We start from the raw sequence: 24,034 nt of genomic DNA, 5'->3' as shown, positions 1-24,034 counted from the left end.
ATAATAATTTCAAATAAAAAGACTTCATTAAGTTTAACCTTTTCCGGCACGCTACCTTTTAAAGTCGGAGTTTTTATATAAAAAAAGGTAGGCAGTCTAATTAGCCCTAGAGGATTACGCAAGTATAATTTTGTAAAGCTAGCACTTATCGTTTTAATTATGTGGGTGTGCTCAAAGTGAGCACACTCATTGAATAGAGCTTCGAAAAGAGTGCTGAAACGAGCACTATTGTCAATGAGCTGACCGATGAGATGCGGAGAAACAAAGAATACAGAGTCTCAGTCGTCCTAGATTATCAGTGAGAAATTTCTTTTCAAACAATTCCTTTTATACCCTAAAAAAAATCTGGAAGATTTCTTTGAAAAATGAAGGTCTTAAAAATCTAAACATGGCTAAAATATATGGACTGGTTTGTGTCGAGCTGCCATCTACTATAAATGAAAAAGGTTCAGAGTAACCTATAGTAAGCTATAAATCCTTTTTCATTCAATTTTTCTGTGCGTATAGAAAGAAATGTTTAGGTGTGTCCAGACCAGACACACTGTGTCGCAAAGGGTTCACTTGATAGAAATAGTTCACTAATAGAAAAAGTTCACTTGATTAAGGGAATGTAATAAAGGTGATTTGATTAACTAAGGGAACGTATGGACTATGGTAAAGTAATAATTTCTCACTTAATCTGCAATACTTTGCTCTTATAATAAATTAGCTTATGTAAACTTACTCACTATATTTCCTTAGCTTATTCTAGCCTAAGTGTTTTGATTAAAAATTTAAAATCGACCAAATTCTTTAAATTTTTAAACTAAGGGCGAAAAAACGCGTCTCCAAAATAGACTAGTTCCTATAGGATACCTTGATTCTATAACAGCTAGTTTGGGTAGTTAGTAATTAACGATTAAAATGGGCTGAAAGTCCATTGAAAGTGGAGCTCGGGACATGTGCCCCCTTTCGCTCCAACAAAAAGAAAGCAGGCCTTAGATTTAGGTAATCCTTACTCAGATTCTAAACTACTAATAATCCTAACGATTGCTTGTTATTCCAAAAAGTATAATCCAGCTAGAATTAGATAAATGACTTGTTCCACTTGTATTTTTGAGATCTAGCACCACAACAAATTCGCAGATATGTATTCCCATTATTTATTGATAACCAGTAAATTTGTAGCCGCACTAATAATACGTCATCTCATGCACACCTACACTTGGCCCAGTTGGCCAGATGGCGGGAAATGTTCCGAGCGCAATCACCGTTTCACATCATTGCAGAGTGGCAGAAGACAGACACAGTTCGAGATACCATTCCCCCGGAACAAAAGTGAACCGGGCCTTGTAGTATTTGGTTGCCGAGGAAGTTTAAAAATAAATATCGCATCCACCGCTCTCTGTCTCTTCTTCAACGTTGAAGACTAGATTTGTTCTGTGGTCTCTTTTTTTCCGGTGAGTAAGCGAAATGCCTCTACATCTATTGTAAAGAAGGACACAGTTGCTACTCTTGTCCCGAAATTGGGGTTGGTCTCTTAAAAATTCGCTTTGAATCCAAAAGGAATTCATTGCATTTACTCGAATAAACTCTTCAAATATTCTCTGGTCATTTGAGAAGAAAATTAGTAATACTTGTGCTAAACAGATACTAATATGCAGTTATAGGCGACACATATACATCATTGCTCCAAGTATCCGTACTATCTGAAATTACAACTCATCTGGTTATTTGAAAAATTCGGATATCTTTTCTTTTCGTTATATAGATGCATATTTTTTCCAATACAAATGAGGGTATTTTATTTTTTCTTACATCGAATTTCATTTAAATGAAGGATATACCGTTAAAAAATATAAATGCTTTTACTTACCTGACACTAAATGTAAAACATTTTTTTGGCAAATTTAAGCAGTGAAATTATCTATGATTTTCATGAACGTTTAGCTCCTTTTATTTCAGCTAAAATAAAAGAATAAAACACTTTTTCCTTCATCTTTTTCTTTTCACTTTTTTTCTAAATATTTACGTAACTCCGTAATATTTACGTAATAAGCTCCACTTGATTTAGGAAACTTTAATTAAATTTAAACTCCACATGGAAGGCAAAGTGATCCGGATAACTGGAATTTCACAATCTGGAGTCCAGATAACTGGAGTTCTGTTGCTCTGGTTTTCCTTTTGTATGTCATGTAGATCATTTCTTCACTTGCCTGTCTATCTTTGTCAATAATATTCTAAAGCATATAATAATATTAAAATTCTAAATGCAAAAGCCTGAATTACAGCTATACCAAATTCTAGAAATAATAAATTTGTTTGCAAAAAAAAAAAAAAAAAAAAAAAAGATGACGCAAACCCCCCTACTCATAATAAACGAACGATTAAATGCCCAGGCATTAATTTTGAAGCTAAACGAATTGATAGAGCAAAAAGGACGAATTAAATGACTAATTCTTTCAATTAATACTATGACTGGTAACTATAATAAAGGACTCCCCTCGGGAACCAAATTGAGCATTTCTAATTTTAAGTCTGTTATTTCATCCTAACAAAAAAACGTTAATCAAAATACTACTCCTAACCTCGCTAAACATATTGTTAGTTAGGTAATACCCTAAATAACTGTTGTGCTTTTTGAATCAAAATTATCTAATACAAGTTTGTTTGCTAAAGTTATCTAATATCACTGTACTTCAAATAATAACTGTTTAAGGGTTATGCTTTGTAGATTATGTCGTGAACCACACGTTATTTTATTTGTCCCATTTGAAATTATTTTTATGAAGAAAGATAGAATACAACTGTTGGTACATTATGTACTTATAATTCTCTTTTTCTTAAAATTTAGTTTTAGATATTCTTTTTTCATAATACCGTTAAGATTCTAAGTGTAGTCTTTACACTTATTATATTGTGAAGATATCTCTTATTTTAACGCTAACCCATTTGACATATTAATAAAATTCTAAATTGAAGACCCATGCAACACGCAGACGTTGCCAACACGCAGAAATGCAGCAACACAACGTGGCATGAACTTGACTAATGTCTGAAGGTGAGCTGGAGATAAATTACACCATGAATCCTACATGGCAATCCACAAATCCATATGAGTGTCAAATGGTGGAGATCTCTTCTGAAGAGCACATTGCAAGGTATCGCAGACATAGTCATTAATGTTCATGTCTGAAGATCTAAATGGCCAGTAGACGTCTCTAAAGTCAAAAGAATATTCCTGGAACCACTCGGTAGTAACTCCTGGTGTTTGAGGTGTCGCATTGTCCTGCTGGAAATGTACAAGCCCGTCGGAATACACAATGGACATGAATGGGTGGATATGATGTGACAGGATGCTTATGTATCTGTCACCTGTTAGAGTCGTATCTAGTCGTCTCGCGCTAACTGCTTACGCCCCCATACCATGACAGAGCCTCTACCAGCGGCAACAGTCACCTGTTGACATGTTGGGTTCATGGATTAATTAGGTTGTCTCCATACCCATATATGTCCATCCGCCCGATATTATTGGAAACGAACGTCTGTTACGTTTAATGACTTTCATCAGTCATCGTTGGTCCCAATCTTTCACGAGCTTTTTCCGGCCGCAGCAATATTGGATATTTGATGTTTTACCAGATTTCCGATATTCAGTACACTCGTAAAAATGGTGGTATGTGAAAATCCAAATTTTATCATTACCTAGGAGATGCTATGTCCCATCTCTCATGCCCCAACTATAACACCACATTCAAAATACATTTAAATTTTGATAACTTGCCATTCTACCAGTAACTTTGCCAGCACTTGTTGTCTTATATACCCACTGCGACAGCCGTGATTTACTGTGATTGGTTCCATACCTCTGTTATTTGCATACGTACGCCTATACCAATTTTTCTCTACTCTTCAGTGTATAAATACATGTAATAGATTTTAGTATTTCTTACATATACTTCAGTCTTTCCATATTTCGTACTAATCGTATTGTTAAAACTACTACTATCGTTACATAGCTACATGTCATTAAAAATTTCCTGAATTCGAATAAGTTTATCACAAACTCTTTTTTTAACACTTCATAATATGTTTCTTTATTTCCAACTCAGCTATATTGGGAAGGAGTGCAGGATATGACTTTATTTTTTACATTATAGCATCTTCAGAATTTGCCAGTAGTGTTCCATTGCAGAAGCTTCTCGATAAATCCAACTCTAATTTTCGTTTATTTTATTACAACATTTAATATTTATGATCTGCCTTGAAATATTACCAGTGGATATCTACATTTTATTTCAATAAATTCATGTTTCGCAAGTTCATGATCACCATTTAAACACATTTTCATGAAAATACGAAAAGGCAAGTTTATGCTAATCACATGTGATTAAAAAAAGAATTGCATTTCACGCCTGTGCATAGTTCTAAAATTATTTCACATCAATTAACGTATTGATAAGATTGTTTAGCCAATGACATTTATCACGTAATGTTCCCTGTTTCGACAAATGACTTTCTCAACAATCGGAAAAAATTTATCCTTCCATTAGAGGGGGTTACTCATGAGGGGGCGTAGTTTGACAGAGGATGAATAGGGAAATATTCCATCAGTAGGTATTACTGAATAGCGGTACCAGATAATAATCACGCTTAGCATTACTTCTTTCAAAATCTTTCACAATGTATTTCCCTTATAGACGAATATAGTTCTAATGAGTTTTAGGACTAATTATGTAAATTAATTACCACAAATCTGCCACATGATAATTGTAACTGTTTTTCTGTTCTTAACTATGGTACTCAACTTTCGTTTTCCTAAAATACCGTCTGTTTACGGATAGAATTTTCTTTGTAGTTAATCGTTTGCTTTGATCCAGTGAACATCTAGTAGTTCGAAATTTGGGTGCGAAAGTCGAACAAAGAACGGGAATAAAGATTTGCTATAAAACGAGAATTAATCTTTATTGTTTTTCAAATAATTTGGGATGCAAAGAAAACTATGCTCTTTCACTGTGATCCTGAATCAAAACGGCAGTTATCCGCTTGGGATGAAAAGTTAAATGAAAGTCCTAAAGAGAATTCCCCACGTTAGACCTGAACATACTCAATCGAATAGCTGATTTTTGCTCAAAGGAATGAATAATCACACAATTATTTTCTCGTCAAGCAGGTGCAGACATCTAAACGTCACGTCCTTATTCGTCAGATTTGTCTTTGTAAGCTACTTTCGCTCTTAAAATAAAACACTAATCTCAAATGTCTTTATTTTAACAGCACTGAAGAGATTCAGAGACCTCTAACTATAGACTTAAAATGCATTTTAAAAAATAAGTACGACAAAGACATCAAACATCAAGTACCAAGAGTTGTATAGAATTACAATGACTACATACTGATGGCTAAACTTTAAGACTATTGTTTTCTTTAATATTTAATTTTATGTGAATTTTGTCCCATAGCTTTGCAGACGTACTGTCTGTCGTAAAGTTTTTATACATTGAGTAATTTATCATGAAATTTGTTAGCATATGCATAAAAAGATAAAATTGTGAACTGATTTCAGTGTGCTCAAATTATGTCTGTTTTTTACTACGTTGAACTTGCATTAAACTATTGAATTTTTCTTAATTTTCCAAGTTTAACTGCCGATATTTTATGTTTTTTATTATTATCCACCATTCCTTGATATTCAACAAACCTTTTAAACCTGTTTAAATCGAATAATCGAGCCTCTACTATATGCAGTTTGTTCTAAGTAGCTCAGACAATGATAAATACTTACGGCTGAGAATAAGTATGAGCCATCAGTAATTTTACTTAATCCATGTTTCATTAGTCGACTAAATTTTCTTACAAGTAATAATAAAAAAATCGTAATAAAAATATCACAGTCCAAAATAAATTCAGACAATAATTTTAAAAAGGGAAAACGTTATAAAGAAAATATTAATTATATTTTTATTGATTTTAATAAATAATTTACACACACATTCTTCAAAATCTAAAATTACAAATTATGTAAATACATCTTCATAGTTTTCATAGTGTATAATAGTTATTGTCTCGATTTCATAAGGTCACGCTCGCTGTTAAAGAAATACACAGAATAAATGCATGTCAATTTATTTTCGGAAGACAACGTTGCTAAAACTTGGTTAATCTTCTTAAGATAACATGACTGACATATGCTTTGACGAAATTACAAATAAATAAACGATGAAAAAAAGAGGGGACTTAAGAAGTTTTAACTGAGATTTTGAAATTCATTGAGGAAGAAGATACGAAAAACAACAAGTTCTAAAAAGGAAAAAAAAATTAAAGAAAAAGATTTATTTGGAAATAGAACTTGTTCGATGATCGAAGTGCATAACAAACCTGTTTGTCTCATAAAAGCAGGAAAACATTTATTTTTTCCCTTAAATACGATAAAGCTTTTTGTAAAGCCAGACAGCATTTACGTCAAAACATTCTTTTTTTGTTAATTCTTAAAGTCAACAATAAAGTTGTGTTTCTCCCGAAATCCGATTTTGCAATTTTTCGAATTGCCTTCATTTTTGTCCTATGGCGATACAGCAACTTCAATGTTCACCAACGCATGAAATCTGAGTTTGGCGGTCGGCCACGAGTCCCCATCTGATTTCTGACGTGTTCCGCACCGTTAATCGAATTAAACATTTCTGCGGAACGTTAAGTGGATGCAGAACGCTTTCAAAGCTGCCATCAGCGAAAGGATCTGAAAAAGTCGTGGATTCGCTTTTCTATGCCAAAAACAAACTGTTTTAGGAATCACTCTCTCACGACGTTAGAAATTTGAAGAACTTAAAACATTGTCAACATTTCTGCAGATTGTGTTGTTTCAAATTTACACCACCAAATTTTCGAATAAAAAAGGTACAGTTTGCCTCGTGATGAAAATTTTTGTGAATTGCAGATATGACGTAAAAATCTAGGGGTATCTTTCCAAACATTTTAGGCCTTTATGGTATGTTGCGCTGTCGTGCATTTATTCCCTGTGTTCACTATAATCCGTTACTTTAGAATAGGCACATCGAGACCATTTTCCCGCCTTCCAGCTTGCCTTGTAACTATAGCAAACTTGAGGAAAAGATCAAATTCACTAATTTGATAAATCCTCTAATCCTTTCTTAGCCATGATGACCATACACGTTACGATCGTAAATAGGGAAAGGGAAGCTATGATATTGAAGTGCTTATTTTAATGTAACAGACTACAGAAAGTGATGCCTTTGTACAGGGTGTTTCAGAATTCATCATCAATATTTGGTGGGGAGGTAGGGAATAGGAAAAGAAGGAGATTTCACATAGGAAAGTATGGGCGCAGACGAACGCATGGTGGTGTAGAGGGCGGTGTGTGTACACAACTTCCATACATAAACACAGCTGTTTGACGTATGCAGCATTACACGTGGTTATTACTCTTGTCTCAGGGGTGAGAGTTACGTTACTTTGATGATTGAACTTTTGTCACTGTGGCCGATGGGCCCTCTTTTCCTTATCTGCTCCGATTTCCCGGCTGGGAACTAGCTGATAGTCGACTCTCTGATTGGATTGTCCTTAGGGGATTAGATCAATATAGCTTATTAAGCCCAGCTTGGCTAATATAAGCATAAGCAATTAGCATTCAAGTGTGCAGCCAGTCCCGACTAGGTGAATTTGCAGAAGTAACTTGAACAGGTATACCTGGAATAAACTTGCAGATATGTATGTAAATGCCAGGCATATTCCAGAAGTTCCGGTTGTCCATGCAACGCTGTTGTGAGTCATGCATTTTAGCACATGGTCAGCAATTCGAGCACCTCTTGTAAGTCTGTAAAACCGATGCAAAGAAAGGTTACATGTAAGATAATAAATGTTTTTTTCCTTACTACTTCCTTTTTACGTGTTCTTTCCGTCATTGAACTGGGTCATTTTACCCTACTACATGGCATATGCGCCCATGCATTCCTTTGTCAAATCTCCTTCTTTTCCTATTCCCTACCTCCCCACCAAATATTGATGATGAATTCTGAATCACCCTGTATAAGACTTAAGAGTCTTAAATTTATGTTTCATAGGGCCTGGGAAACAGCCTGCTTCCAGAGTGGTGCCATTTGCCGAAACATTAGATCTTTAATTTTTCTTTCAAATTATAACTACTTAATAAAATGAGCAATTTAAAAACTGCAAAGGCAATCTACTCTTTAATTTATGGGCCCAATAGCGGCTGAACGGTACAGCTGCTGAACATTGGCAGCTTGATCTGGGATCGAATCGTGGCGGATGGACCGGCTTGATCATGCGTAGAGTTGTACTGAAATTCGATCTGAGTAAACTTTGATTGATTCAGAAGTCAAACAACAAAAATCAGCGTTATATATTCGGCGTGTTATTGTGTCTTAAACTTTGATTGGTACAATATACATAACGTTCGATAGAGAATCTTTTCGTTCTTGGCATCAGAAACTTCTTTCTAATTACTTGAACTATTATATTTGTTACCCTAGCTTCATTCTACTTGCAAATGTTCCCATGCTCCTAACATAAGATGCGGAGAATTTACTTGCCCCCAGGCTTGGCAAACATCACTGTCCAGAGTTGTGCCCTAAGATGTTTTCTTTCATATAACAGTTATAGCTGCTTATAGTTAAGCGATTAAAAAGTAATAAACACAATTCATAATAGCTTAAGGAACCTCCCCACATCAGTCATCATCAATATATAAGTTCCTGTTATCCCTCCTTGGGTCACCGGTGACATAATTTTGAATATTTTCTCTAATTATTAATATTTAAAACGCATTTAATTTTTCGTTTTTATTTTTCTGAAGATTGAAATACTTTACAGTCCTTTCTTTATTCTCTTCGCTTGTTAAGACTATAACTGCTTTGACTTTAAATTTAGGGGGAAAAACAATAGGAACAGAAAAGAAAAGAAAATATATATATATTTATAATAATAATAAAAATTAAATGTAAACTAAGCTAAAATAAATTAAAGAAACCATATATCTACCCATACAGACTATATGTACTCATAACAACAATTGCTGTGAAAATACAGTCCAGCCTACACGCAAGATGCCTACTAACGTCCTCTCGAGTTATAGTTTCGTTCGACAACTTGCATTGTTTGTTTTTTAGAATGTTATGCTTCATAACGTTCTGAATAGGACGTAAAAAGAGTATTATTTTCTAAATTTTTAATTTATTTTTTGTGAAAATGGGCATCATTAACTCAAAAATCTGTTGCAAATTTTATGTTCAAATTTTCTAAGCATCCATATTTGTGCAATCGTTTATTTGAAATAACTGTTAGTAGTAAAAATATTAAATACAGAAACCAAAACTAACATGGAACAAAATGACTCATGAAAAAACCTTTCATGCTACTTTCTTATCAGCAAACTACAAAATGTAGCAATAACATACCTTAAGTAGGAATTAGGAATTTACGACTGAAAAACATCAATGAATCAAATCTAATTGCTGTAAACAGAATGAGTTACGAAGTGTACATTTTTCATTCTTACAAATTTTTTTCGTGTTAATCGTGGGAAAATTTCTGCATGGGTGACGATTTCTTACCACAATGTGGTTTCTTTCGGGTAGGAGGTGAGAGAAGTATTTTGTTTAACTAAAAAAACTTGTCTTATTACCAGCAACAATTGTTTTGTTTACGTCTTGCTGTTGTTCTTTACACACAGAAAATATAACTTTAATTTATGTCGTCATCGTCGGAACATAACGAGCAGTCTCCTCAAATTTGTCACTATGTGTTCTGAAACATTAATTCCTTGGGCAGTATGTTGCCAAAGAGGAAAAAGAACACTTTTATCAGACTAGAACGCAAGTATTTGTGGAGAAAAGCAGTGTTGCGAGTAAATTATTTTAGCAGTTTACTCATGTGTAAGATAATTTCGAATACAACTATAGCCTGAAGCAAAATAAGCTCTTAAATGAATAAGAATGAGACATAAACACCAGCGCTTCAGATAAAATTAATACTTTGCAGCTGGAAATTGAATTTCTAAATTTTATGAGTTAGTTGTAAGACGTTATCATCACAGAAAAACTTAACGTTTACTTTCGAACTGTAAATTTACCTACCTATTCTGTATGGAGTTGGTTGCTGCATTGTTAGGGCCAAGTTCAAATTCCTGTGAGGAAAAGAAAAATCGTATTTCACTCATATTACATTACCCCCTTGTAGATGTACTATCGATCGTTCCCTGCAATTCACCCTGGGCAACATCCCCAAGGAAAAGATAGAGAAAAAACGCATGGTTCGTATTTTAAGAACCGCGTGTTTCGGCCTGTGTGCCTATTTCGGCAGTTCGTTGAATCAACTTCTTAATCAAAGTTTGCTGAATCTCAGCTGTATCTTAGAACGCGGTTAAGTTAGTTACGATTATAGAGCCTTGTAGATAGTGATTTCGTTATTTATTCATCCTGTCATTTATTTTTAGTTGTACTTTTCTATTTTGTTAAACCGCCGGGTCGGCGTAGTTTGTGAGCGTCAAGTGAACGCAACTGTGATTTCTAAAGTGAAATAAAAAGGGATTTAAACCCTTCTTACGAGTTTGTGTAATTTACAGTTTATAGCAGTCACTACTACTGTAGCTGACAAGTTGGGGCCACGCAACATCATAAGATAAATAGACTTTTACATTTTTTCCCTCAAGTGTTACCCTTCCTTAGTGATTTTACCATTATAGTGATCAATTAAGGCAGCACAGCAGCACACAGGAGAAAGGTGCACCCAGACCTGGCTAGCTCGAGGCTGCCTTATATGGTTAATCGCCCTAAACCTTAGGACGATCCGAGGAGGCGTAACCACCCGGTCATCCAGAAGGGGGCAATTTCAGTTTCACAGAGTCTGGGTCTTGTAACGCTTAGAATACTGATGGACTGCAACAAATCCACCGAAAAACTTGCATGTTAGACATCGACCGTCCCCAGTGTTGACCAATGGATGCCAAACCTCCAAGGACCACCTTCGAAATCTAACCAAGTAGCGTCCCCATAACCAAGGAGCATACAGAACAGTACTATATGGTGCCTGCCGAGCCTGAGTCTACAACCGAATAAACGATGGTTCTAGCCACTGTGAAGACTGTTAATTTTTTCTCCAGAAATCGAGTCGGTCTAAATATTGACCTAGCCAGAATGCCGGGTTTGCTCCCAGTGAACTCCCGGGCAGACCCAATTAAAGCATCAGCAGTTTTTCACTGGTTTCTGTTTACGTTAAGGATCAGGCATTAGTGCTTTATGAATTTTTATGAGTAGTACTTTAGCACCGGTTTCTAACCAAGGGGATATTATGCACTGGGTAATGATATGTTTATGTTTTTTGATAAGCAGCAGTTTCTCACCAACTTCTATTCTAGGAAACATTATGGACTGAGCATTGGTGTTTTTATGATTCTAAAAAGTAGCATCGGTTTCTGTTGTAGGGAACATTATCTGTTGGGCATACGTGCTTCTGTGTTTTTAAGACTTTGTAGTATAAGCAAAAAGCATTTCCTGAAAGAAATTCTCCTCGAAGCCAACTTCTCCTCAAAAAAATAACTATCAAGTACTATTTGCGTAGTTACACAAGTAACTCTTATTCTTGATGCCTGCTGTGACTGTGTGCTTTCCCTGATACCACTGTTCCTTACTTGGTTGAAAAAAAGCAGATTTAAAATAAATACATGTACCCTGCTTTAGCTATTTACCCAGTTTTTCCTGATTCAAAACTTCAGAATAAGAGAAATAAAATGGTGTGTTCATAGCTTTCGACAATACGCATTACAACAAAGAGTCCTTTGCGTCTTTTTAAAGTTTATTTTTAATTTCTTATGTGAAATCTTTCTTTTATTAGGGAAAACGAATATTTGTAGTTTTAGCTAATAGAGCTTAATTCTCATGCTTTGAATGCTTGCTGAATGTTCGGTTTCTTATGTACCGGTTTCCATGAGTTCTGGCATTTTGATAGCATTTATATTGGTAAATTCTTGTTTGTATTGGAGTTCAGTTATTAGAGTCGAATTTAATCCTGCCTTGTGCATATTGTTGCAAAATGCCCAGCTGCGGTAAGCTAGCTTCCCCGCAAAGAGGTTTTAGGGTTGTCAGAAAGTGGCAAGGAAAGGTAGAGTTGCTAGATTTGGCACGAAATCTCCCATTTGGCGACAAAATTGCCGATATGCTAATCCACGAACTCATAGAATCCAAGAATATTAAGTATTGTTGTATTCACAGCTCGCAAGAAACATTGTTATGTTTTATGACCTCCTGCCCGAAGAACAAATGAACTTTCAGTTGATTTCACGGTTGTTGTATTCATTTAGTGCTCTTGAATTATAAGATACAAATGAAAATCCCTTAGCAGTTTTGTAAGGTTAAAAGGCATTTAGCTCAAATAATGTTAGGTTTAATCTTTTATCTTCATACTGTATTTGCAAGAAAAAGTTTCTTATTTGCATTAAACACTTATTCACAGGAGGATTCTTCTTTAACAAAATTCTCGTTCTTCCATGTCGGAACACGGGGAAAAACAAGGGTTTTATCGAAATCTGCTGCATTTTGTCAAATAGCCAGGTTAACAGTACATAGAATCTTCGACACCTTAGCTGTCTTATAGAGTTGATTGACTGGACCAGGAAACGAAGACTTTTAGCGCTGAACAGGAATCGAAGGCACTGAATTATTTTGAATACCATTGCTCCCGAATAAATGCACTTATAGAAAATGAAATCAAAATAACAAGAAAAAATCTTGGTATCGGGATTACAGGAATGAACTGTAAGCAGATGAATCTAATGTATGCTGTTTAGGGGAATGAAATGTAATCAAAGCAGTTGTCTAGGTAACTTATTTATTTGATTAGTGTTTCAAGGTCACAGGTTAAAGTGTGCTTGATTGAGGACAGCCATTTCATATGTGAAATGGTGAAACAATAATAAACCTGTAGTTGCCACGGTGTTGAATGCAAGCAGTACAAACGCGCATTCATTGTGTAGTGCAGGTGCCGTATGTCATTTTGTGGAAGTAAGTATAACTTGTTATAAGGTTACTTGTTGTTATAGTAAGGTACCATGTTGTTATAAGGTTACTTGTTGTTATAAGGTTACTTGTTGTTATAAGATATCATGTTGTTATATGGTTACTACATTTTGTATTTACCAGTTATTTATAATTTCAGCTTTTATTATAAATTCTCCTTTCCATTTCTTCCCAGAAATATGAACGGGTTAGGGAGTATTTAAGTTTATATTCCTGCAATCATGCAGGAAAGGTTCGAAGCTTGACGTTATTTGCCTACCGACATTTAATTTATTATGCCAGTTAGAGTTTGAAGCCAACTTCGATTTAAATTTACTTGCGTAGTGTTTGACTACTAGCCTACGTTTTAATTTTAATTTGAATGTTACTTTAAATGTCTTCCCACAAGTGGTTGTTCATTTCTGTGAGCACGAGAATTGCGTTTATGTTTTAAGTTCTGTTGAATAAAAGAGATTATTTAAAAACTTTTCAAAGATCTTGTCCTTAACTTCAGACACAGCGATAATTCGCTCTATGTCTGTTAAGAGTTTTAGACCTAGTTTAAGTTCTCAAAGAAAATCAAACTGTGCACTGTAAATGGTTGATCTATCTGTGGTTAATACAATGTACGTAAATCTATAAGACAAAAACTGTGACAAATAGCCCATATGGTTGAAAAGTAGGATTGTGAATATATGAGTATTTAGATTATAAGCTTGTAGTTAATTTATGTGTCCTTGAACACGCTTTACTGAGAACTTCTGAGCCCTTCTACGGAAGTGACTTAACTTCCCGTTAAATTCTAGTTCTACTTTCTGAACATAATACGCGATACTGAAATCGCATTCTGGCAGGAAGTTGTAAGTGAAGAACAAGAATTTAAAGAAAAGGGTTTCAAAATTAAAAATAACTACAAGATGTAGTTATTTTTAATTTTGAAAAATAAAAAATTTGAAAAATAAAAAAGATAAAATCAAAATAATACCTACAAGATGTTTGGGCGGAACAAATGGGATGGATAAAAAATCTGCACTGCAAACGATGTAGCTGAGTTTATCGAACAATAAATAAAATGCAAAATGGTATTGGAAATTTACCAATATTTGAGAATTTGTCTAAGAGTGTCTTACTTGTATTTTTTGTAGACGAAAAAAGGGGGTTTGCATTTTTTTTTTCAGTTTAAAACAAAAGTGATACCAGTGAAGAGTTTTAATCTAAACTCGCGATAAATTTAATGCATTATTTTTGTTATCGGTAACAAGTAATGTTAACAATAATATCTCCTTAAGAGAAAAAATAAAAAATTTAAATACTTTTCATGGTGATTTATTTTACACCCTTATCTTCAGTCTGGTGACATAAGGGGGTGGGGCATTTGCTGTTTACAGCGTTTACATGTAATGTATTTGGTATTTATCTCTTTATCGATATTTCTATATTGAAATATCAGGACTATATCAAGGGTTAACGAGCCTTTTATTTTATTTCGGCTTTTACAAAAGCTCCTTTATTGGAACTGAAACAATAACATTCTGCTGATTATTATCTGTTGATCATCGCAGTATTTCTTTGGCTGAAACAAAAAATTGATGATTATAGTACTTATTTTTTTGGAATAATAATAGCATTGATAGTGATTAAAACCAAAGATTTATTTATGACTCTGTTCGTTTAAAAAAAAGTGATCGGGATCCATACTTCACATACATTACTCGACTTTAAAACTGCTATACAATGAACGAAAGCAGTCAGAGGATTCATATTTATTTTATAAAAAAAATTACAATGGAAAGGCTAAATGATTAAAACTGCAAGTAATTTTGAAGCACTAACGTACAGATCGCCAGAAGAAAGGGACTCCGTTTCCTAGCGGTCTCTAGAGACTGTGTCTTACATAGATTAAAGTCCCAGTCTCTAGAAGAGCTCCAAAGGAGTCGCACGCCTATCGGCAAAACCGGCCCGCTCCCGCAATCCAAGGCGACGGGGCGACCAGAAACTCACATTCCACGACCCCACCAGGAGGAGAAGAGAAAAATCTAAGTCCAAAGAAACGTTTAGCTAAGTTCTGACACATAGCATACAGAAATCAATTCGCAGCCAAATATATCAGATAGAGGATTTATATGTTAGACAATTGAGCATGTCATTGAACAGACTTTGGATGACCATCCAATCGGCTTCTCTGTAGTCGTTAGTGGCTTCACTGCATTGCAGTGTCAAGCAGTTATCATCCTGCTGACAATCTGTAACGTCGTATCGTCATACTGTGATGTGTTTCAATACTCTTAGCTTCCTGGTCGAGAGTACATGATATGGCTGTACAACATTAAACAGCGATGAGGAATGCTTCTGCCATCTTTAACATTGGTGAGTGGGAGCCTTTGAGATCTCTCTTATTGCTCTGTGTGGCTTTCTTGGAACTTCTGGATTGCAAGTTACCACAACAGTCAGTGGATCTCGACCAGTGTGAGCAGCAATTTTGTGGTATGATAATGTGCAATCTCAGTAGATCGCGATCCTTCCCCAACCGATCGAATTTTGAGATGCGCTGCTATAATTTTGTTCTTCTTACATGAGGCATAACATAACCTCCAACACACACAAAAAGAAAAAACAAAATCTGAAATGTTTCAGATTTTAAATTACGTCCAAAGGGGCGTTTTTTAACATTTTGTGTGTTACCTTTCTTTATTAAATATCATGTTCCTCGCACTTAAACCATAAGATCCAGTGCAACAGCAATATCGCAAAATAGTTTTAAAACGAGCATATCTTTAGAATTTCCGATACAGACTCACGCGCTGGAGATAAAAATGTTTTTTCTGCACAACGTTGCCATTGCTCGCTTTGAAATCCTTGAGTTTGTTAATCAAAAATTCGTCTAATTTTAAAAAAGTTTTAAAAAATAGGAAATCGATCATAAAACAAATTTCAAATTTCAAATTTGATCTTCCACATGCTCATATTCGTTGGAGGATTACGTTATTCAAAATTCGATGACTCTATGTACCGTTGTTTTATCACAATACGAGAAATATACATACATTAACAGATTTTTCATTATTTAATTTCTTCAAATATAATGCAGGACTCTAACATTTTGTGGCAACAGTTTGAAAAGTGAACCGACATTTATGAGTCCGACGCAAAATGCCAAAACGAAACTAATAGTCCTTCGGGATTCAAATCCCTTTGGACTAAAAAAAACAAGAACCAAGTATGATTTCCAGATGGAAAATAAACATTTCAGATTACTCTTTTATATTGCTTCGAAATGTCATTATTGTTAATTCCGATGTGCGTATGCCTTAAAAGCTAATCATTTGCATCAACCTGAACTACAAAAAGGTGTTTTTTCAAAATAACTCTAATTTGGTAGTTTGAAGAGAAATTTAGAGAATTTGATTGGCAATTTAGAGGTAATACAAATTTTGGTAGTCTGTTGCCAAAGCTAGTAGGAGGGTTCTTTCTTATATCTTAGGTTCTGCTTTGAGTTATACTCACAATTTTAAAGTCTATTAATTTAGAATTAAAAGATTTACAACATAAAACACAAAATAATTATTTACGAACACAATAAGAGACCGCAGATTTGATTAAAAATGCGAAGTAAAATTGTTATATAAAATGCAGTAAAAATAAATATGCAAATAAAGCCAATACACTCTATAAAAATACTTAAAATCTAAACTATAAACAAATAAACACAAAAATTTACAGCAATATCGAACAGAGAAATTTCGTGGGATTGAGTGATGCTCGGTTTGTGGCTGTAACCATATTTATCTAATTATAATTTTTTACTTGTTTTTAAGTTTCTGTTAAAAAAGAAACAGTTTATTCAATAGGGATTTTTATTCCTTAAGTTCTTGAGAACCAAAAAAGAAATTTATAAACTGTAAAATAAATAAGACGCTATAACAGAATTTAGATATGCATGTATTTCATAATTTGCCAGATGAACAGGCAAATATCAAAATTTTATTGAAATAAATAATAGGTCATGGAGCAAAATATGTAGGGTTTACCTTATTTTGCATAACAAATTTACTTTCAGTTGATACCTTTTTCTAAACTTCTCAACTTCCCCTCACATTCTCTCGCCAGGATGTAAATTTAAAAATAAGCGAAGTGCTATTTAAAAGTGTGAATATCTCAGTTTATTCAGAGCGTGTTTTGCTAGCCAAGAGCGCGTTTCTTTGTTATTTCACCGTCACGCTAGTTAGATTCCTGTGAGTCCACCTCTTAGGCGTAAACTTAAGTGCGCTCTTTCACTATTTATTTCAGGTTGACTTGTATTATATTCTACGTTTTAGTTTCCACATCAAGTGGTCGGTGTCTTAGTAACGCACGAAATCCATGCCTTTCTGTTAATTAGTTTGAATTAATAAAGGGTTACTTTCACCTTTCTTCTGTGCTGGTGTTTAATTCACGCCTGTGCGAGAATTCGCCAGGTTCGCATATTTCACAAGTGCACATCAGCGTAGCCACTCAGGGAGGGGTTTCGAAAATGGACCAATGAGCTTCTATTGCTCTTGTGACGCTGAATCTTCGTGCATGTGAGCGTCTGTTGTTTACGTTTTAATTTGCATTTGTTTCGCAGTTATAATTGTATTGCGTAATAGTAGAAAATCTCGTAGTGCTTTCGTTTTATGAGTTTAATTAATCGCTGACATTTCACTTTCGCAATTTTTATCACTCATTGATATTTGGATTGATGTTCACGGCATATTATCGCTCTTTACATCGAGAAAATTACTCCTACAATTATCCTCGGATATTATGCATTTACTAACAAATGTGGATTAAGAGAATTCATCTGTATAGTTTTTTTTTTTTTTTTTTTTTTTTTTTTTTTAAATTTATTTTTTATTGAACTGAGCAGGACTGAAAGTGTTACAATGAATCTAGTTTTTTCTTATTTCAGTGCTTGCATTCTTTTGGTTTTGAAAGTGTAAGATTCAGAATACATATTGTGTATGATCTGATTATATCCATTCTTAAAATTAAAAGTTATATGTGAATAAATTGAATATATTCGTTGTGAATAGATAAATTCATTCTGTATATTTAAGAGTGAGCAGTTATTAAATGTGAAATTTAACACACTAAATGCAAATTAGTGAAGTGAATGAATGAATAAAACTCTGAATAAAAATTATGCATTGGCTATTATTGTAGAACATCGTTTTCATATAGACTGCAATAAAAAGTGCTGACTTCTATTTACATATATAACTGGTGTAAATATTTTTCTCATATGGATAGTTTTATGTAAAGATGGCATTTGGGCTCAGATGTATATCACATATTTATTTCGTCTTATTTATCACTTATTAAGTAATATTTCGCGTGAATATTTTTGCTGAGTATCGAACATGTATTTATTTCAAATTCTTCCAACCGGGTAGTGAAATCTTCACAACTGCTTATATTTGATCTAACTTTCGCAATGAACATTTTCAGAAGAAATCGACGATGCTTTAATTATTTTGCGCAGAAAATTGAGGGGGAAAATATTTTCAACCCTATTAAAGCGTGCGAAAAGTCATGTGACAAGACAGAAATATTACTGGATACTCATTGGTCCATCCTAGAAGCCACTCCTTCGGTGGCTATACAGATGTGCACTTGTGAAATATGCGCCCGGTTCATTGTAGGATCTGATTTAGTTTATGTTGAATAACAGAGACAGATTTTACAGATAAACAGTTATAAATAGCACAAGGAGAAGAGCAGAGATAAAAAAAAATTCTCTCAATTTTCAAGAAAAATAGCAGATAACAAAAATCAGGGCATAGTCCGTAGTAAATTCTGTTTATACTCTACAGTACACAGGAACTCTGAAGAGTCGCATGACTTTAAACTGAATAAATCAACTGACTGACTCATGGTCTTATGCAGTGATATTTATGTGAAAATGGAAGCTTCAAAGAAATCGCTTTGGAGCTCAAAAGTAGTTTTTTCGAAAACTTATAACTGACAAAAACAAGGTATGAAACTCAAATGTCTTTATGTTGAAGAGAAACCTCCAAACAAAGGTCGTCAACCTGGCTCCAAATATCCTTATAATGACCCGGAAGGAAAGTGTCTGCCCATATGTCTTCTACTAATTGAGCTGTCTTTTTAATTCAAACACTGGCCTTTTCAAAATTACAAATTCTGCAGCATAATAAAATAAATGCTTACAAACAAAGCAGCCAAGAAGTTAGGATTAAATAAGAATACATTATAAAATTTGTTATATAAAAAGCACTATATAAACAAAACAAAATAACACTATCAAATGTATAAAACATAAATTACAAATAAATAAACATAAATATTTACATAAGCGTAGATACTGTAAACATAAATATTTACAGTATCTACGTTTACAGGTAAAGGAAATTATAAATCATTATGCATCCAATTTACCTGAGGTGTTTTATATGCTTGTCCTTGTGCAGCACTTATAAATTAAACATATATAAGGAATGACATTCTCTATAGAAAAGTACTTTTCCCCCTGGAAGATACTTTTCTTGGCTCAAAGTATCTCCACAAAGGCATCACTTCCTTTAGACAGATAATTTTACTAATACATTAACAAACCAAACCTCTTTGAAAATTTATAAATGAACCTCGAAATACTTAAAAAAGAATTTATTATTGAAAAGAAATTCAAAAACAAATTCCAAATAAAAAAAATTTAAATCATAAAAATTGGTATTTCAAATCGAGATTAAATTTACTGCCTAAGAAGCCTGATATTAAATGTTTCATCTTGTTCAAAGTTTATAATTCAGTCTTATAATGAAAAGTAGAAGATATACTTTCTAAGAATGCTTTCTTCCAAATGCGCTTTTTTATGGCAAAAAAGAGGATTTAAGAAATACTTTACCTATTATGAATTCATTTGATTCAGCCATTCAGATTAATATTGAAATTCCAATCGGGCAACTCCCGTACTTCGTTTGATATTTTAACTACCTTTCCTAACTACCCATAAGTCTCATCGTAACTCTACTATTCATCATAAACCGTCTGTTTCCTACTCCTTTCCAAAGCTTATCATTCTTAACTGAAAGATCCGATTGCCCTACTATGAAGTAAAATTAATTTTTTTTTTTTTTTTTTACTGTTAAAGTCAAATAAGAAGTAATGAGTTATCATAATATACATACTTTTTTCAAAAAGAAATTCAAAAAGAAGCATCAGGAAGAACGTGACTGTTTTTATTGAAATTAAATGTCCCTATAGCTTATATACAGTAATGAAATGATTAAAAACTCAAGACCAGAGGACCCATCAGTATCTAGCAATTCAACATTCAATGCAGAAATCAGTAACTGGTAAAACCTTGTCTGGCGGCAATATATGCCCTTAAAGTTGAGGTAAGAAATGATAAAGATTTCCAGCTTCATCCTGAGATAGATTCTGCCAGGCATGCTTCAGTTGTTGCTCCACATCTGAGACATTTTGCAGTGCCCGCATCTGGGAGCGTACCAGATCCAATATATGTTCGTTTGGCGAAATGTCTGGTAACTTTGCTGGCCAAGGAATAATATTAATAGCTCGTAGATAGTCCAGAGATATCGAGGCATACAGGAGTTAGCATTATCCCTTTAGAAAATAGCTCCAGGATGGCGTTCTATGAAGGTTAATGTAAACAGCTGCATGATGTCTTCAGCAGTTGAGCTGTTTATGCCGTATGTAGGATGACTTGGGTCAGGCCTGCTGTCGTATACAGAGATACTCTATGCAAAATCTACATGTCTCATCTAGTATCATCTCATTTGTATGGCCGTGTAACTTACCTAAATTCTTCAATAAAAGCTGGAGAAGGAAGACGAAGCGTATGCACCTATTTACCCCTGGTAGACACCAGGTGCACCCGTCCTCCGTCACCTGTCGTAAGAGATACCATTGCTAATAGTAGCAATTTATTTATGACTTATTTCTGCCGTTAGCAGTGGTATCTATTACGACGGTAGGCCGACGCTAGTCGTTATACTACTATTAACATCATTATACCCCTCTTTTTGTTAGCAATTAGTCGTAAACTTTAACAGCTAGTCGTAGCGAAGCGTCGTAGCGGAAGTGGAGCAGATACCGTTTTAAGAACTGCATTTTAAGGCAGAATTTCTTAAGCCATATTCGTATCACTATGTCTGCTAAATTTATAAATTCTTTTGATAAACAGAAGTTTTTTGCAATGTTTGCAGATAGTATTCTGTAAAGCCATGCCTCGGTATTTTTTAACCAGACGCAAGGAGGTAAATGCACGCCTCCATAGGCAATCAAATTGAATATGTCGCTATACTTTCATATTCAACAAAAGTAACTGCATTAGCTCATGCCGTAATTCTCATAATATTTTAAATGCTATTTTTATGCAGTCAGAAGATAAATACTCATAATAATTTATGATTTTTAAATGAAAATATTTAATGTGCAATATATTGCATTAATATTCTTGCTCTATTTTTTGTAATTTCATATTTCTTGTATTTAACGAAACAACATATTACTTAATTATTTAATTTATGTTCTATGTACGTAATAGTAATATTTTAAAAAAAATTAGAGACGAGAAAAATCTGCCCTTTTTTTTTTTTTTTAGAATTACCTTTAAAAGATCTGATTTGCTTTGGCGACCATTATTATTGATATACAGTAAGCAGCCCTTTAATGTAATCGCAATAATGTTACCATTCGGATATTGAAATCGAATTGCCGAAATCCTGATCACTCGTATGTGAAAACAAGGAAAATACATTACTTATTGTGATCAATAATCAGTTAATATAATCAAAACACGATAGAAAAACTTTTTTGATATTCTTTCTTTTCCTTTTCGCCATCGACAGTACAGCTGATGGAATATTTTTAACTGAAGTAATGTCGCCACATAAAAGATAAAATCGCTGGATAATATATAAGGATAAGGTCTCTGGATAAGTCTCATATGAAGTATATAAATTACCAAATGAGAGAGACATGTTGCCGAGTAAGGCCACAAAGTTGCCCAGAATCTTGATTTTGATTTGAGGTAACATTTAAGTCTTGGAACCGCGTCTCAGAAAAGATAATAGAGAACTGTGTTAAGCATGCTCACCTTTTAATAAATGATGAAATAACGGGAAGCTGAATATCTAAAAAGTTGTCCAACTGACACAAATTGTCAGGAATTTAACGCTTGGGTGAAAAAACGCTTCAATGAAAAAAAACTCAAGTTGTAGCATGGATGACAGAATAATCTGTCTATGTAACTGTCGCTTTCTGAAAAACATTTCTAGAAACGTAATGAACAGTTCATAAATAAACGTTTTCAGAATAATTCCAGATAATCAACAATTAATGACTTTTCCTCTAATAAAAAGCCTGGTTTTTAAAATTAGATTTTCTGAGAGAATATCTGGAGCATTTATAGCACGTGGATTTTTAAATTTAAAAATTAAATGCTAAATGGAATGGAAAAGCTGGAAATTATAATCAATCTCGTTGAATTTTTGGAACTCCATATCAGTTGCGAGATTAAAATATCTCTCATTTTCTTTCATTTCTATTATACAAAAATTATTTTTCTGAAAAGTTAATTCTTTTATCAGTTGGTTCTTGATAATATGATTTAATAATACATTTTTTTTTTCAGTTCTCTTCCTAATTTGTTGATACAGGTATACTAATTTTTAAAGTGAAATTTTCACATTTTTCAAGAACATTTTCTTGCATTTTCCGTAAAGAAAGAGCTCTTCCTTTTATTATGCATGTTTAAATTAATATAAGCAAGAAAAGCATACAAGTGCTGTTTGTCTAAAGAACGAGATGCCTTCGCGGAAGACATTCTAAGGGAAACTGTTTCGCATTTGGGTTACTCATTTGGGGTAAATCACGAAGAAAAGCTATGCAGCCAACCCATTCACTAGGATTTGATATTAAATTAATCCCTTTGTTAAGCATGCAGTTTTTGCATCTTTAAAGTATTTAATTATGATTGCTTAACCTTCTCTTTTTTTGTAGTATTAAATTCCCAGAAGACGTGACTAAAGTTTTGAATCCGTTTAGAGAGATTATTAGTTTCAATCCAATGCAATGATTCATCATTTGATGCCCTATATAAATTTGAACTTCATATAAATACGATGTCATAATAAAGTTGAAAATAATGTAAGATACATGATAATGATTTTTTCTATCTCGCCTCAATAAACTGTATTTTGTATTTGGTCTGGTTAGCTGATTAAGGAAAAACACACGAGGGCGCAAGTGTTCAAGAATTTAGTACCATTTTCTTTGCTTTAAAAGAGATCCTTTAAAATGGTGCATCCTTGTACATCACAAAAATTAAGGTTTACAATCGTAATTTATTTTCTTAATGTATTTTTTAAAAAAAAATCGTAGCTATTTTTTAAAACTTAAATTATTAGAGTTTAAGGGAAAATACTGAAAAAGCAGTATATATATAAAGCAAAATAAAATATTTTATTTTATGTATCAGCTTGAGGTAAAACCGTTAAGTTTTCTTTTTTCTATGTTACCCTAATTATTATGGACAAACCACATTTAGCAGCAATCAGTTATACAGAACCCAAACCTTAAATGAGAGTTTCTCCAAGTTCGAAAAACTAGTTTTGGGGTTCAGACGACGATATTTTTTGCAAGAAAATTCAAACCTAAAATGCCTTCTTTACCAAAATATTTAATTAAAATATCAAGTTCTCCTCCAAGAAGTTGAATCGGAATTCATTCTAGAAGTTCATTGCCACTAAGGCATTTATTTTTGTCAGAAATATGGTCCACTTTTCCAATTAAACTAACCCTCTTTTATTACGACTTTTGCCAAGCAATTTATGTCAACCCGGACATGAAAAAATCCTTTCAGCCAGAGCCTCTGCCAAATACGCTACCTTTATTCCTCGGTGAGAGAAAAGAAAACCCCAGGACAACTAAACCCAACTATATTTTTAGATCACACTATATTCGTAGCACTGCACTGTCTTGGTATGCAAGACCTCCAGATCATTCGAAACAACACATTGAGAGCC

General features: G+C 33.7%; 1 protein-coding gene across 1 annotated transcript in view; it reads right to left on the bottom strand.

Annotated features, from left to right (window-relative positions):
- The window catches only part of LOC118197399 (uncharacterized), a 109,442-nt gene that overhangs the window by 17,283 nt on the left and 68,125 nt on the right, over positions 1-24,034 (bottom strand). The gene's annotated exons all lie outside the window — the stretch shown is intronic.

The sequence above is a fragment of the Stegodyphus dumicola genome, chromosome 8 (genome assembly GCF_044657685.1).
Source record: "Stegodyphus dumicola isolate Sdum_Otavi_A_Nest chromosome 8, ASM4465768v1".
In the NCBI taxonomy this organism is placed as follows: domain Eukaryota; kingdom Metazoa; phylum Arthropoda; class Arachnida; order Araneae; family Eresidae; genus Stegodyphus; species Stegodyphus dumicola.
Note: the sequence above shows the minus strand (reverse complement) of the source record. Positions and strands in the feature narration are given on the sequence as shown.